Consider the following 13,588-nt stretch of genomic DNA (forward strand, 5'->3'; position numbering starts at 1 on the left):
TATTTGGTCGTTGTTCTGTATTTTGTCAGTGCCTCTTTCAGTTGCAGTTACACAGCAATTAAAAGAGACAGCCACATGTCATATGCTTTTATTTATCAGAAGACCATTGGCCACTCAAATATGGAATCACCTGAGGTGTACGTGTGAACAGATGTTTAAAATCTTCATGACATTTACCAGCTTTATCTCAAAATTTTACCAAGTTCAGTTTTTTTTATATACAAATTTTTAAACACCCGGTTTCCTCCAGGTGACTGTCTGTGAGGAGTGTGGTGTGTTCTCTCTGTATCTGCGTGGGTTTCCTCCGGGTGACTGTCTGTGAGGAGTGTGGTGTGTTCTCTCTGTATCTGCGTGGGTTTCCTCCGGGTGACTGTCTGTGAGGAGTGTGGTGTGTTCTCTCTGTATCTGCGTGGGTTTCCTCCGGGTGACTGTCTGTGAGGAGTGTGGTGTGTTCTCCCTGTGTCTGCGTGGGTTTCCTCCGGGTGACTGTATGTGAGGAGTGTGGTGTGTTCTCTCTGTGTCTGTGTGGGTTTCCTTCGGGTGACTGTCTGTGAGGAGTGTGGTGTGTTCTCTCTGTGTCTGCATGGGTTTCCTCCGGGTGACTGTCTGTGAGGAGTGTGGTGTGTTCTCTCTGTGTCTGTGTGGGTTTCCTTCGGGTGACTGTCTGTGAGGAGTGTGGTGTGTTCTCCCTGTCTCTGCGTGGGTTTCCTCCGGGTGACTGTCTGTGAGGAGTGTGGTGTGTTCTCACTGCACCGTGATGTCACTAGTTTTAGAAACGGTAGATTCTGCTGTTTCTAAACATGTGTGTCTTACACCGATGCGTGGAGGCACTCCTGAGTAATAAAGCTAAGATGACAAAAAGTGATTTACCCACGACAATAGACCAATAGAAATGCTCCAAAAGTTTTTGAAGGTCCACAAGCCCTAAAGGAGGTTTTATCCTTCTCCTGTAAAAGTTTTGGAGCTACTTGTTTTTGGACGTCTTGTTTTAGCTCGTAGGTCTCGCAGAAAGTCTCGACGTCTCCTTCAGCTGCTGTCCGAGTGTGTGTTGTGATCGAGTTTGGACGCAGGTGGTGTGTGTAGGTGGCAGGTGCTTTTGCTGCCAGTGTGTTTGCAGTTAGTTTGCAGTGTGTTTGTACATTTACCAGCTTTATCTCAAAATTTTACCAAGTTCAGTTTTTTTTATATACAAATTTTTAAACACCCGGTTTCCTCCAGGTGACTGTCTGTGAGGAGTGTGGTGTGTTCTCTCTGTATCTGCGTGGGTTTCCTCCGGGTGACTGTCTGTGAGGAGTGTGGTGTGTTTTCTCTGTATCTGCGTGGGTTTCCTCCGGGTGACTGTCTGTGAGGAGTGTGGTGTGTTCTCTCTGTATCTGCGTGGGTTTCCTCCGGGTGACTGTCTGTGAGGAGTGTGGTGTGTTCTCCCTGTGTCTGCGTGGGTTTCCTCCGGGTGACTGTATGTGAGGAGTGTGGTGTGTTCTCTCTGTGTCTGCGTGGGTTTCCTTCGGGTGACTGTCTGTGAGGAGTGTGGTGTGTTCTCTCTGTGTCTGCGTGGGTTTCCTCCGGGTGACTGTCTGTGAGGAGTGTGGTGTGTTCTCTCTGTGTCTGTGTGGGTTTCCTTCGGGTGACTGTCTGTGAGGAGTGTGGTGTGTTCTCCCTGTCTCTGCGTGGGTTTCCTCCGGGTGACTGTCTGTGAGGAGTGTGGTGTGTTCTCACTGCACCGTGATGTCACTAGTTTTAGAAACGGTAGATTCTACTGTTTCTAAACATGTGTGTCTTACACCGATGCGTGGAGGCACTCCTGAGTAATAAAGCTAAGATGACAAAAAGTGATTTACCCACGACAATAGACCAATAGAAATGCTCCAAAAGTTTTTGAAGGTCACAAGCCCTAAAGGAGGTTTTATCCTTCTCCTGTAAAAGTTTTGGAGCTACTTGTTTTTGGACGTCTTGTTTTAGCTCGTAGGTCTCGCAGAAAGTCTCGACGTCTCCTTCAGCTGCTGTCCGAGTGTGTGTTGTGATCGAGTTTGGACGCAGGTGGTGTGTGTAGGTGGCAGGTGCTTTTGCTGCCAGTGTGTTTGCAGTTAGTCATCGTCCTTGCCTTTTTTCTGGACTTAAATCTGTCCGGCATCCCACCTCCTCCTTGTTTTCCCACTTTCACACTCACATAGCAACTCTCCTTTAAAAATGCGGGAGCTTTCTCAGGGTCTTCATTTTCACACGTCTCTCGCTCTTCTCCTTTTACACCTTTGCTTTATTTCTCGTCTACACTGGAACATTAGATCTATACACCACTCACAGGGGAAAAAGAATAAACCTGCTCAGTCGTCCCGGAGTGAACCAGACTGTACTCCGCCAGGTTCGACGTTTGTGGATGTTAGACTCTCTTCTACACAGAAAACCATCTAATTTATTTTAAAAAATGCATCTTTATTTTAGATAATATTTTACTACCTAAGATTAAAAGATCATTCAACCATTTTTAGACTTTTGGTCAATTATTGTGTAAATAAAAACATCTCTAAAATTAATATATGGAACTGATTACAAATAATTTGAATATTATAATATTCTTACCTGGGTGATGCCGTGGTGCTGCATTTAGTGGCTACGTCACACAGCTCCAGGGTCCTGGGTTTGTAGGCTCGAGCCTGGCTCCAGAGTGAGGAGTTTGGTGTGTTCTCTCTGTGTCTGCATTGGTTTTCTCCCACGGCCCAAAACCGAATGAAGGAATGAATATTCGTACCTGAGTTGTTTTCTCAACAGAGGTGAATTGCTTTAAGTTTTTACTGTGAGCAACTTACAACAGCCAGCTTCCATCTTTGTGATGAAGAGTGTAGGGTGGTGGCACTAAGTGTGCATTAACGGTGCCAGTGGGGCCCGGTAGGGCCTCAGCCACCAAGGAGGTCAATGTGGATCTATATATAAGGGTATGGTAGGTCTGTAAGGTGAGTTTGGAGTGGGCATTGTGTCTGTTGAATCTGCTGGAGATGTCGTGGGCACATTCCTTAGGAGTCACTAATCAAACCTCGCAACTGGTACAAGACGTCACTGCGAGAAAACTAAATCACACCGAGCACAGCTGTTAAATTCTATCGAAAATCAGCTGTGGTGCTTTGTGTTCGTTGTTGTTTCAACTAACATAAATATAATTAGAAATAATATATAGAAACATAGATATAATTTTTAAATAAATTTAAAATCATACTCATGCATGAGTAAGTGTGTGCAAAATGAGATGGGACTGGTGCTGCTCTTATTTTATCATTTATATCTTTTAATGTTGAATGTTCCAATGCAGTTCTGTTTCCTCCGTTATAAATAATATGTATTATTATAATTAAGCCCAACGACCAAAAACATCCAGCCGACAGCGTCCTGTGTCACTGATGAAGGACTAGAGGACGAGCGACACACACTGTGCAGCGACAGATGAGCTACTGTCTCTGACTCTACATCTACAAGGTGGACCAACGAGGGAGGAGTGTCTCACAGAGTGGACAGAGAGTGGACACAGGGTTTAAAAACTCCAGCAGCACTGCTGTGTCTGATCCACTCTACACCAGCACAACACACACTAACACACCACCACCACGTCAGTGTCACTGCAGCGCTGAGAATGACCCACCACCACATCACACCTGCTCTGTGGGGGTCCTGAGTGCTGAGGAACAGGGGGAGAGGGGGGTAGAAAGATGCTTAAGAAGTTTTTTTTTTTTTTTTTTCTTGAGATGCGAGTGATTTTTTTTTCAGGTGAAAATATCAGCTGAGGAATACGATACTTCCACTGGATACAATCTCATAAAAAGCTAAACTGCCTAGAAATAATTAGAATAATTTCCTAATCTTCCCACAGAGGCCTGAGAGCGAGGAAATCCGTCTCTCTCTTGCTGGACTTCAGAGGAGAGGTGGTGTTTCCCGTGGGCAGAAGGTAAATCCTGCCCCTGACCGATGGCTGCTGTTAGCGATGGATGAGTTGAAACTGCTGAAGGGAAACGAATGGAGGCTTTAATAAAACAGCAGTAAATTCTGACCGCAACTATTTCCCTTTTATTCCGTAAACTCGTTACAGGTGTTTGGCCTTAACCAAAAACATCTGGATGCCTTCCCACCAGCCGAAATGCTTCCAGAGCTGTTTTGGTTGTAAAGGTAAACACAGCCCTGCTGCTCCACTGTGAGGAGTCTGGACCCTGTCAAACCTCAACCGGGACCAGCTTTTCATTTTATTTGGGACCTTACATTAGGTAGTGGAACATTGCTGTGAGGATCTGATGGAATTCAGCCTTCACATTAAACAGTAAGGAGGTTAGTTAATAATAATTATCATTATCTTTATTTATATAACACAATTCATGCATTAAAATTCAGCTCAAAGTGTTTGATAATACAACGTAAAAACAAACAAAGAGTGACAACTTAAAAAGAAGCAAAAATGCAATAAATACAAACTATTAAAAGAAGAATCCTTGCATCACCGCCGCAGCTCAAGGAATGGAGCTCCATCACTCCAGAGAACACAGTTCCACAGTGCTGGGGGCTTTACACCCCTCTGGCCCACTCCTAATCTCTTAAAATTAAATGTGCTACAAAGGGTTCTTTAAGGGATGCCATAGAATTATGATTTTAATACGACACACAGTTACCGTAAAATGACAAACGTGCGGAGAATTTTACACAACACAACACCCTTTAAAACTTCTCTGTACACCTCATGTATAATAAAGTTGTGTGTTGACTGGTTTCTAATTAAAGCTGCGGTTAGCGGTCGACTCTGTTATCCTCTCAGCTCCAATGTGAAACTTCAGAGGGTGAAAGCTCTTGGCTGCGCGGCTGCAGTCGGGAGAGAGGAGGGCAAATAAACTGTGTATTTAATGTCATGCCAAAACTGCTCCTTTTAAAGTCTCCATCTGCATCTGAGAGGCACATTGAGCCGTGCTCTCGCCCTCCATCACGCTTTAGGGCCCTTTAATTGCTTCAGCGCTGAGCTGTTAGAGGCCATTACTTCATAAAAGAGAAAGAGGAGGGTTTTAATCCGGCAGAGTTGCGAGATTGAAACCAGCCGCGAAAAACAGACGCACGTGGGAGCAATTAGCCTTTAATGGGTTTATTATTAGAGCCGAGACGGAGCAGGAGATGTGTCCAGGGCCTGAGGACAGGGAGACGTCCGCCCTTCGACATACACCCTGTTTACAGAGCTTACCAAGCTTTGGGAAAATAAACTGGACTTTAACTGTTTACCCCTGAAAGCAATGGCCCTCCCACGGCTGTCTGTCCCCCGCTCCCCTCTCCCAAAGAGTCCCCGTCCCCCCACAACATAATAAAAATTTAAAATAATAAAAATCTCTGGAAGCCTAACGTCACTGGGCTTTACTCAGATTTACTTCTCCTCCGCCTCTTCTCTCCCTTCCCTTCACTCTCTTCTCTTCAGCCCACTGAAGAACCAGAGAGAGAGAGAGTGGGTGTGAGAAAGAGAGAGAGAGAGAGATGGGGAGACACAGACTGATCAGTATATATCTGTGGCACAAATCTGTGCGTAAATCTAGGTGTAAATCTGTGGGTAAATCTAGGTGTAAATCAATTGTAAATCTGTGGCTAAATCTCTGTGTACATCCAAGGATAAATCTCTGTTTAAATGTGGTGTAAATCTTGGCCTAATCCAGTGTAAATCTTGGTGTAAATGTGGGGATAAATTTAGGTGTAAATATGTGTGTAAATCTTGGTGTAAATCTCTGTGTAAATCTGTGTGTAAGTCTGTGTAAATTTCTGTGTAAATATGGGGGTAAATTTCTGTGTACATCTCTGTGTAAATATGTGTGTAAATCTCTGTGTAAATCTGGGGTAAATTTCTGTGTAAATCTCTGTGTACATCTCTGTGTAAATCTGTGTGTAAATCTGGGGGTAAATCGGTGTGTAAATCTGTGGGTAAATCTGTGGGTCAATCTCTGTGTAAATATGTGTGTAAATATGTGGGTAAATCTCTGTGTAAATCTGTGGGTAAATCTGTGGGTAAATCTCTGTGTAAATATGTGGGTAAATATCTGTGTAAATATGTGTGTAAATCTGTGGGTAAATCTCTGTGTAAATCTGTGGGTAAATCTGTGGGTAAATATCTGTGTAAATATGTGTGTAAATCTCTGTGTAAATATGTGGGTAAATCTGTGGGTAAATATCTGTGTAAATATGTGTGTAAATCTGTTTGTAAATCTCTGTGTAAATATGTGTGTAAATCTGTTTATAAATCTTTGTGTAAATCTGTGGGTAAATATGTGGGTAATTCTGTGGGTAAATCTCTGTGTAAATCTGTGGGTAAATATGTGGGTAAATCTGTGGGTAAATCTGTGGGTAAATATGTGGGTAAATATGTGGGTAAATCTGTGGGTAAATCTGTGGGTAAATCTGTGGGTAAATATGTGTGTAAATTTGTGGGTAAATCTCTGTGTAAATCTGTGGGTAAATCTGTGGGTAACTATCTGTGTAAATATGTGGGTAAATCTGTGGGTAAGTATCTGTGTAAATATGTGTGTAAATCTCTGTGTAAATATCTGTGTAAATAAGTGGGTAAATCTGTGGGTAAATCTGTGGGTAAATATGTGTGTAAATCTCTGTGTAAATCTGGGGGTAAATTTCTGTGTAAATCTCTATGTACATCTCTGTGTAAGTCTGTGTGTAAATCTGTGTGTAAATCTGTGGATAAATCTGTGGGTAAATCTCTGTGTAAGTATGTGTGTAAATCTGTGTGTAAATCTGTGTAAATCTGGGGGTAAATTTCTGTGTAAATCTATGTGTAAATCTGGGGGTAAATTTCTGTGTAAATCATTGTAAATCTCGGTGTAAATCTCTGTAAATCTGTGGGTAAAATATGTGGGTAAATCTCTGTGTAAATATCTGTGTAAATCTGTGGGTAAATCTGTGGGTAAATCTGTGTGTAAATCTGTGTGTAAATCTCTGTGTAAATATGTGTGTAAATATGTGTAAATCTGGGGGTACATTTCTGTGTAAATCAGTGTAAATCTCGGTGTAAATCTCTGTAAATCTCTGTGTAAATCTGTGGGTAAATATGTGTAAATCTCTTTGAAAATCTGTGTAAATCTCTGTTTAAATCTCTGTGTAATCCAGGAGTAAATATGGGTGGTCCGAGTGGTCTGGAGCTGTGAAGACTGTAGGTTTGAGTTAATGGCCAGGGGAGAGATGTGTGAACATGAATTGAACACAGCTGAAAAGAAAAACAACTGGACAGAGCTAAATAGAGATGGACACACAGTCATAGCTGGACAGAGGTTAACAGAGCTGGACACAGTTGGACAGACATGGATAGACTTGACAGAGCTGGACAGATGTTAACAAAGCTGGACACAGTTGGACAGAGTTGGATACATTTGAACAGAGCTGGACAGACCTAAACAGAGCTGGACACAGCTGGACAGCTTTACACTCGTCTCTGTCCTGGACCCAGATGTTGGAATGCACTCCCCTTGGCCTTCACCATCAGGACAGCGACTCTCTCACGGTCATTAAACACTGACTGAGACTCTGTGGAAATACCTCTTAATATAGGTCCTTACTTTCTGATAAAAACTGACAGGAGACTGGATGTTATTGCACTTCCACTGTTTTAATTCTCTATTTATTCGTTCTCAGTGTCAGCACTGGCTCCTGGTCTGAGATGAAGGGAACTTCAGACAATCGGTTCTCGGTGGAATACAAACTCTGACTGAACACAAATCACATTCGTAAGTTGTTTTGGATAAAAGTGTCTGTTAAATGTAAATGTAAATACTTAGCATCATACACAAGATAAGATGTAAAATATCCTAAGCCAATCCATTAGAGCTTTACATAGGGCCAACCCCACTCCCTTCCTACTGGCAGCTACATCATTTCTATTGTTCCAATCCTCCAACTACACCCTAGGTTGCTGTGGCCATTTATTAACCAGTCAGCAACCAGCTACCCCTAAAATCTACAGTTACTCATTTTGCCTATCAAAACCACCAAATGCATCACTAGCTCTTCACAGGGGTCATCAGGTAGGCACCTCCCCTCGTCAGTGTTTCGCTGAATTAAGCCCACGACACCTCCCAAAGGCTCAAAGGTGAAGTCTGACATTCCAGACACAATGCCCTCTAAGTTAGATTTACAGTCCTACGCTACCCTTAAATATCAACAGCCGTAAATCCACACGGGCCTCGCTGGTGACTTAGGCTGGTCCTAGCCCCACTGGCACCGCTAATGCATGATCAGTGCCACCATTTCAACGTGATCTTTACATGCTACAACCACCATAACAGCACCTCTACCATGCATTTCCCCACCTAGTCTGTGTTCTCCTTATCCACAACCACTGACTAGACCTTTCATCTGTTCCTACTCCTTCACAGCTGCCCTTAGATTCTGGCCCCTGATGCCAAACTGCACAAGCAGAGATGTGGCAGACTTGGATACAAATCCCTTAACAACCGATTATTTCAACCAGTCTTACATGTGCATGCCACCCACATACTTCAGCTTCTTCCTTTTGAATACTTCAGAGTACAGCACCATATCTGGCCTCAGTGTAGTTAATGCAATACATTCTGTGACCTGCAGGTTTTTACCTATGTCCACCAGCAATTTAAAAAAATCTTGTGCTTCGCCCCATCTACCAATATTTGTAGCCTGTGCACTCTTAAATATGTTCAACCTCATGCACAAACTTAATCACTTTATTACCACAGCCACTTGTTAACGTTAAAACCCTTAGCACCTGATTATGTCTCCATGTAGACCTCCTCTGTGACAAATTAACCTTACAAGAAAAAAAAGAATATGATTCAGCTTGCCAACCCCTGTACATAATCCACAACCAGTGTCTTCACCTACCCGCTGTCCAATATTCTGTGGAGATGGAAGGACATCATAAGTTGCTCCAAGTAAAATCTTGATATGACTTGCCTCCATCACCCACAATTCTTGCCAAGTGATCTTCTGCTTCTCTAGATTCTGCTCAGTACCCCTCTCCCATACCATGCCACACTACGTAAACACTGCAGCACCCCTAGCCACTTCCTTATAGCCTTGTTCATAACACTTTCTATTGTTTTTACTTCTGTGATCAAAACGTCATAAACTGTCAACGGCCATCAAATACGAAGCAGTAAGCCAAATTGCAGACACCACTATTTCAAATTCCCTGGCAGACATGATCTATCAATGCTATTAATAGCCTTCACCAATTCAGTCTTTATTCCCACATCTTGGTTGGTATCATTTAGCGCTGCATTATATCATCTACCTAAACTCTTCACTGGTCTCTCCCGTACTGTAAGAATCATTTCTCTTTCCTACCATAATTGTTCTTGCACATGTTTCCTTTGGCAATCAAGAGACGTCTAGTCTTGCTCAGTTTAACTTTCAGCCTAGCCAGCCTTAGATTATCATTTAACTTCCCCAGCAACCATCGTGTGCAAGGCACAGTAGTCGTCAGGGTTGTCTATGTAAGCCCTGATTGGGGAAAGTTGAGTACCATCACACAACCTCTCCCCGCCTACGACTCATTTAGAGGCCTTGATTTCTACCCCCATCGCTATTGAAAATGCTAATGGTAAAACCGTACACCCAGCCATTATAGCTATTTCTAACTACTGCCATGACTTAACAAATACTCCTGTATAAAATCAAAACTGAATGTCCTCAAAATATGCTTTAACTAGCCTAGTAACCTTATCTGGCGCCTGAAAAAATTCAAAGGTTTTCCACATAAGTTTATGTGGCACTGAGATAAATGCATTCGCTACATCTAGGAAAACGACATGTAGATCACTACCCCCTTACTTTGCTGTCTGAATCTGATGCCAGATCATGCTGCTATGTTCCAAACATCCTGCGAAACCAAAACCCTGACTTTTGTACTGCCATATCAATTAAATTAAATAATAAACTGATTTTAACAGAGCTACACAGAGATGAATGGAGGTAAATGGAGTTGAATAAACTGGGAGAGCTCTACCCAGATCAGAGCAGGGCCTGTATTTTTCCATGTGGTGGATCACAGTAGCATGCGGATCCCTGCTCTGTTCTGATTGGCCGTTTGGGAGGAAATGACCTGTGGACAGCACTTGAGGCTGAACCACAGTCGTCCTCTCGGTGCAGAAAACCCCTAAATGCACAGCCTTTTTTTACCGCTGCAACATCTGGCCACATTCCTCTGCCATAAAAGTCAGTGAGAGGGTGTGGAGTCCAAGAGGAAGCCAGAGGACGATCCCAAGTGCCCAGTTTGGACCAGGCTTTTGTTTATTTACTTAGAAGCTCAGCCCTCCTCTGATCCCTTCTTCTTCATGAGAGAGAGAGGTAGAAAGGAGGACAAGGATAAGGAGGAGAGAGAGAGAGGAGAGAGAGAGAAAGAAAGAAAGCCAGCCAGAGTTTGGTGAATAAAAGCTCTGTGTTGTTGGTGTGAAAGCCTCATTGTGCAACGTCTCACTCCTGATTTCATTTCTCCTGGTCGCTGCACTTTTCTGAGGAAAAGGAGGGGGACATTTCTGGAACAGTTTAAATCAATAATGAACAACTGTACGTCTCTCTCTCTCTCTCTCTCTCTCTCTCTCTCTCTCTCTCTCTCTCTCTCTCTTGTAAAAATACAAGGGCCTTGAACAAGGTTACTGTCAGAACCTGGAACTGAACTCCAGTAATCCTGCAGTAAAGGTATATATTTATCTTTTCCATCTTTATCAGGAGTGTGTCCTTCTATTCACCGCAGTATTGACTCTTCTTAGAAACCTGTACAGGAACATAGCTGTGAGGATCTGATGGCTTTAGCTGGTGTTGGATGATTAATTCTGATCAGAAACCCCACTGCAACTCGTCCCAAACATTTTGGATGGAGCCCCTTTGCTCCAGAGAGTGTAGTTTCACAGTGCTGAGAGGTCAGGTTACCACCCCTCTACCCTGTGTTTGGAGCATGCTCATTTTAGGCTCATGTGCAGCTGCTCCAGAGCATCCGTTTTACTGTTGATGGCTTGTTTTATAGGAATTCATTCTATATCTCTACTTTTAAGCTTCTAAACCCATAGCATCACTCTACAGTGCACAAACACGCTCTTGAAGCTTTGAACCGAAAACAGGCCGGTGTTCTCTCTCCTCTGTAGCCCACAGGACACAGCATAAAGATGGAGGACAAGAACAAAAGTAAAAGCAAAAAAGAAAGATTTATGATAAAAAAGACAGAGAGAAGGGAAGAATACAATCGAGGATGGTGAAGACAGAACGAGTGAAAAAGAGAAAAGGTGTAAAGATAGAGGATAAAATTAAGAAAAATTAAAAAAAGAAAATGAGACATAGTTGAGATGAGACAAAGTGAGGGTGAAAGAGAAAATAAAAGAGAGGTAGAGAGCGTGAGAGGAGTGCAGCTGCAGATCCTGGACAGACAGTTCTGTTTAACATTGAGCAACAGTGTTGTTCACACGAGAAAATCAGAAACACTGTCGTGAAACAAGCCAAGATCAGAGTCCAAGTTGAGGAACTGAAGCAGTGCGTCCAGACAGGAGTAATCCAGCACCCAGAGTGGGAGGTCAAATTGGGTCAGAACCAGGTCCTGGTGAACAGGGACAGACCACTCAGTATTCACAGGGAACCTGGGGAATACAGAGAATTAAAAACTCAAACAAGTGAAATTGTTCAGTCCTCAGGAGAAGCAGAAGGAGGAAGTGGATTGTGGTTGGTGAAATGAGCTCAGGTGGGCGTCACGTGACCTCCCACTGAATTTTGGGAAGTGTAGTTCTTCTTTAAGAGTTTTAAGAGTCCCTTAAATGTAACAATTTAACCTTTAGGAGTCGAGTCGAGACATTTCCAAACAAAGTCACACTGAGCACTTTTTACTTACGTTTACTTCTGATTTTGCCTTTTCAATACCTGAATTTTGTATCTGTTTTCAACCATCTCTCTCTCTCTCTCTCTCTCTCTCTCTCTCTCTCTCTCTCTCTCTCTCTCTCTCTCTTAGACCAGGGGTGGGCAGACTGATGACATAAGTCGTTAGGATCTCGCGAATGTGAGGTGGCTGAACATCTTCTGCTGGATGTTCTTTGTTGTGATGGTGCTGTTGAAATTGGAGTCCCTTTTTACATTCCCTGGTGATTGTAAAAAGTTCCTAGAAACTTGAAGAACTCCACAGCCATCTCTGCTTTGCCGAGGATGCTGAGGGCTGTCAGGGGGTGGAGGGCCCAAATCTAAACTATAAATAAACATATTCCTCCGCCCACTCCCTGACCCTGATCAGACGGTTTAGACCTTTACGGAAGGCAAGTGCCTCCAGGCCTCAATCTAATAACGAGAGATGCTTGGAGTCTTGAGAACCTAATTAAGACAAATGACATTAGACTCTAAGTTTGATCTAATTGTGGGAGTCAAGAACAAGTCTGTGCTGTTTCTGCTTTTATTTATTTATTTATTCATGTTCTCAGTTTACAAGCGGGCATGGGGTCCAGTCTTGAGGTCATTGAGCAGGAGAGGTTAAAGATAAAGAGGTCTCGGTAGTAAAAATTAACTGGGCCTTTGTTTCAGTTCGAGAAAGGCACAGTCCAAGAGTCTTTTAAACATGGACATCCAGATAGATCACCCGAGATCACGTTTACCTGCGCTTAATGATCCGATAAGTGTAGGGAACCAGATTTGGTCAGTAGTCAGTCACTGTGTTTACGCTCACCTCAGTCATCAGATCCTGAGGAAACTCTATGCTGAGAGAGAAACAGTGGATTTCTGCCGATGCCAATAAACACTCAGAGGAAGCCAACTGTGATGTATTTGGTGTAAAATAATTAAAAAGTAAAAGTGTAATGTATAATTGTAATTCAAAATAAATGTTCTACTTTTGTCATTTTATGAATTGTATTATCATTTCATTAATTTAAAATAACCTAAAAATGAAGTGTTACTGCACTCCGTTCCCTGCCTCTCACTGAGACCCCACCTGTAACTGGTCTAAACCCAAACTCACACAGACTTTTGGACACAGTATTATCCCCAAGAACAGAACAAATCCATCACAGTCTTCTGCAGCTCTTTTACCTGATGGAGCTCAGGATGAATTCAGCACCCAATAAATTTGTCACTTGCCATTTTCACACTATTTCATTTTTAGGTAATTTTTTTTTTTTTTGGAATACATTGAGAACTGTGATTTTTAATATGACACAACAGTTACTGTAAAATGATAAAAGAGAATATTTGGGCCCCTGTGATGTCATCAGTGTGGTCTATTGCTTATAGCACATTGTGATGTTATTGTTGCAGACTGTCACTGATGGGACATTGTGATGTCAGCAATGCAGTCTAGCCTGTTTATTAAGTGATGTCATTATGGTACATTGTCACGCCATGATGTCATCAGGGCAGTCTTTCCCTAATGCTATTATGCTATTGTGATGTCATCAGTGCTGTCATTTATTGCACCTTGTGATGTCATTTTAGTATACTCCCATCAGGAAAGTGCAGTTTTAAGGGCTGTTGAGCTGTGATAAGTGTGGTCTATTGCTTATTGCACACTGTGATGTCATTTGTGCAGCCTGCCACTGTGACATCATCTAATGTACCATTTTTAAGACTATCAGGTGTCACATCT

Source organism: Hoplias malabaricus, chromosome Y, assembly GCF_029633855.1.
Source record: "Hoplias malabaricus isolate fHopMal1 chromosome Y, fHopMal1.hap1, whole genome shotgun sequence".
NCBI classification, from domain to species: domain Eukaryota; kingdom Metazoa; phylum Chordata; class Actinopteri; order Characiformes; family Erythrinidae; genus Hoplias; species Hoplias malabaricus.